Source organism: Hetaerina americana, unplaced genomic scaffold, assembly GCF_022747635.1.
Source record: "Hetaerina americana unplaced genomic scaffold, ioHetAmer1.1.p SCAF_11, whole genome shotgun sequence".
Lineage (NCBI taxonomy): Eukaryota > Metazoa > Arthropoda > Insecta > Odonata > Calopterygidae > Hetaerina > Hetaerina americana.
The window spans coordinates 19,276,750-19,280,972 of record NW_027286181.1 but is presented as its reverse complement, the minus strand read 5'-3'; the positions used below and the strand labels follow the sequence as shown (position 1 = coordinate 19,280,972).

Below are 4,223 nucleotides of genomic sequence, written 5' to 3'. Positions count from 1 at the left end.
CAACATTATTTTTGTAGGAATCAATTTTTTCTCTCTTTCGACTGAAAAATCCAATTCTTCTTCCAAATTTCTTTTACTCGTCTTCGCTTTTGTAATTTATCATATTATCCCATAATACGACAGCCATTTCTTCGCCATTATAATGAATGGAATCTGAAATGGTGACTAGCAAGTAATTGTTGAAATTCAAACGGAAACACACCGCCATCGACGAAAACAAAACCAAAGCGCGAGCGCACGCGCGAAAATGGGATTTCGAAAGGCGAGTTAGACCGAGTGTAACGGATTAAACCGAGACTTAGTAACGAGTTTTCATCAGATGTTGAACATCCTGATTGCAGTATCTGAGATGTGTAAAATACCCTATAAGGTGAATTGGAGGTAAATGTTAAAGGCAGGCGTGGTTTTCCTATTACCCATTTTTATTACCTAATGCAAACTTCCACTACTCATTCTTGGGCCGTTTGTCCTTCAGTGTTGTTTTGAGATATTATTGCGCTGGATGGGAAAACGAGTGGTCATGAACCAGTTGGTCTGGGAACATTTGGTTTTTGTTTTATCCGGGTGGTCTGATTTGACGATAGAGTGTGGGTTTCTAATAATACCCTCCGTTTCAAATAATGATCCAATAATTCCTTCGAAGCAGGCGATATTAAGACTCCTGAGAAAGGTATAGGGATTTCCGGCCTACTCCAAATGCCTAAGGAATTGTTAGAAGCCCACGATTAGACGTCATCAAGGGTTATCAATACGAGGATTGTAGAGGTCCACCAATATGTTACATATTCCCTGCTTTTCTTATTTTAATTTCTTCATAGTTCCTTCAAATGGCATCTTCCGATCGCTTGCTTCTTGAGTAATTCAGCCTTAATCTTTCACTGCTATTTGTCCCCTTTCCTTCAATCATGTTTCCTTCAATTACGAACGTCGATAGACCATTGCGCTACAGGATGTGTTCAGTAGGTTCCCTTATTCTTTTTCTCTAAGAATATATTATGGTGAAGAAAGGATGATGTAGTAGTTTTTCAAAATTAGGTTCTTTTTAATACGACACATAATTCCGCGCATTTAGATTTGGTTAGAAACTTAATTCAACATAGCAACAAAAAGAAAGGATACTCATAAAGATGGATGACTGTTCGACGGTCAAGAGGGTACGTGAAATTTAATAAGTAATCGAGCATCTTACACAGCTCGATAATTAAACCAAAGTTCATTTACCAAACAACTGTATCAACAATTTTTGTCATTGTCGTTGATCCATGATCATGTCTACCAACAAGGCACAGTTACACACACACACACATACATATATACACAATCACATAACGTCATAAAGAATAATTATAGTGCTTTTTTTAAATGCTGCTTTTTTAATAGCTGCATGAAGGAAATGGGCCACATTGGATAAATGAAGAATTAAAACATGATAAATGGTTGTTATATAATCATTTAAATAGAGAAATTTGAGCACGCTAAATTAGAAATGATCGCCCTTCTATTTCACTAACCTCTCAACCTCCCAATAAAGTACAGGTAAAAGTAAAACCAATAAACCAAAGTAAAAAACCAATAAAGTACAGGTAAAGTAAAGAGATATTGTCTTAATATCCCTTCAGTCACTATACTATGGTAAATGCCCTTATAGTCACTATAACAATTTATCCTAGAAATAGAGTCTAGAGCTCCAGACTTAAATAAAAAGATTGTCAGAAGTGTGATTCGAACCCACGCCCAGAGAACTGGACTGCGACCTGAACGCAGCGCCTTAGACCGCTCGGCCATCCTGACATGTCGAGCAAAGCGGCAACAATTATCCAAATTCGCATACCGTCACCTCGCCGTCCAGTTTTACGAGCAGAGATTATCAGCGAACGAGGCCATAGTGACCAGCACGATGAGTAAGGCGTCCTTGTGGTTTCATTGAATTTCCATCTTCTTCCGTTTACGCCGATTCACCATTCATCCATTACGCCGATTCACCATCCATCTTCTTCCGTTTACGCCGATATCACTTCAATTCACAGATTAACACTCCGTAGAGCTCTTTGTGAGCACAAAATTAGTATTATTATTGTATTCGCTAGATCAGGTACAATTAAATATATACTTGCATCCCAACGATATTCGATAATTTGTTCGGGGAAATCGTTTCCAATATTCATCACGAGCCCCGAGAATTCGCAGTCTTACTTACAAATCATCAGCGGCTTGCAGGGTTGGAAGTTTATTTTTATTTTGCAGCCTACTGTTTCAGGTAGGTTTAGGATTGGCGCGGAGTAAACAATTTAAAATTTCTAAGCCTCTCCTAACAAGACGAGAACCTGAGACCCGAACACTACAAATAGGCCCCTCTTCAATTCCGCATATTTCCTAAATCCCTTCATTCCGTCCTTTGACTAATCTATTTCTACCCCCTACATATTTGCCTAACTTCCTCCCCTCTATGTAACAGTCTTCAAAAGATTTAGATGTACATCGAGAAGTTAATGTCTTGTATGGTTGTAAATTCTACGGTACCCAAAATCTGATTCTTCCCAATAAATAGTAAGTCTCGAGGCTAACATTGTGAAATATTCTGTCAACATAGCAGCAGTAAAGCGGATACTGGAAGAATGTAATTCATTCGGACGCACTGCTACTAGAGGAAAAGTTAAACACTGAATCATCACAATATCAAATTTAATCCCGATTGGATTCTACCGCAAGCAGGTGAATAACGACCATTTGAAGGGTGACATCAAATCCATTCTTTTGAGACACAAGGCACGACATTTGTGGTTTCAAGGTGGATGATACATGCGTGGATTTAACATTCAGATCAGACAGCGAAGGCGAGGCACGGAAATTTCTTCGAAGCAGAAGAACGCGAACAATGAAGTGGAAGTGAAAAGAATATTTCGTGGATCACGGTAATATAATTTCTTAAGGTGACTAACGGAAGATGATGAGGCATTTGGCTCGGGGAATTTTGGTTACAAATTCTCACCAATTTTGGTTACAAATTCTCAAAGGCAAATGCTCACACTGAGATGTTAAGAGCGCCATCTACAGTAAGGCCCTTCTCTAGATATAGTTAGACGTTAATTTCACTTACCTAATCAACCGTTTAAAACGCAACCTGACACTTAAATCAGATTGATTAAGTGTGGAACAGATAAATGTTTAGATGTCACTTTTTCCACGAACGATAACGGGTCATAATAACGTTGTCCGACATCAATAGGGGTAAATATATTCGGGTCGAAATTAGCCTGGTGTGTATTCACCCCCTGCCACACCCTAGCGGTGGCTTGGCGGATACTAAATGCACCCGACACTGCAATAAGCCCCTCTTCAATTCTGCAGACTTCATTTGATCCAACATGCCTATCCTATCTATTCTTTCCCCTCCCTCGTCTATCCAAAGATCTCCCCTTCGTCACAGTCTTCAACATTCTATTGCCAGTCAGAATGCTCTGAATATCCACCTTTTTCCTGTCTCCTAAGGAGTTCTCCCAACAACCTTAACCATTCCTTCTAACACCATGCATTTCATGGGGAGTACATATCAGGACAATATGCGAATTAGCTTAAGAAACTCGGCTTCATTAAACGGGTGGTGGGGAAATGTCACGTGAAAGTAAAAGAGAGGTGTTATTTCACTCCTAATTTGGAATATGCCGCAAGTATTTGGGATCTTAGAGAGAAAATTTGACAAAAAGAATTAGATAAAGTTCTGAGAAAATCCGCCAGATTCGTGAAAGATTGTTACAACAAGAAGACGAGTGTCACAGGCCTTTTAGGTGGATTACGCTTGGAACCACTTGAGATGCGAAGAGGACAAGGGAGACTGAGACTTTTAAAAAGGAACAAATGAGTTTAGCAATGGCACTAAAGGAATTATACTGGGTCCACACTATTTAGGTAGATCAGACGACGGGTGCGGGAGATAGATTCCAGTACAGATAGATACAAATATGCGTTCTTTTCCCGGACTATCAGGAATCATAATAATAAGAAACCAAAGTCACTTTAGAAATATAAACTACATTTAACAAACAAGTTAGGACAAGATTGAAGGTAGCGTACACATTCGGTATATTCGGAGGTGTAAGTGTATGTGAGTTGATAGTATATGTCTTTGCATACATGTAAGTTATAAAGATTTTTTCATGAATATATACGACTTTGTGGGTGTAGATGGTATGAATTTGTGGGTTTTGCATGCGGTCTTGTTCTCT

At 39.0% G+C, this 4,223-nt stretch overlaps 1 non-coding gene across 1 annotated transcript; it reads right to left on the bottom strand.

The window, feature by feature from the left end:
* Positions 1–1,707: 1,707 nt before the first annotated feature.
* Positions 1,708–1,791, bottom strand: TRNAL-CAG (transfer RNA leucine (anticodon CAG)). The gene has a single exon. It is a non-coding gene; the product is annotated as a tRNA-Leu (tRNA).
* Between the last annotated feature and the right edge of the window lie 2,432 nt (positions 1,792–4,223).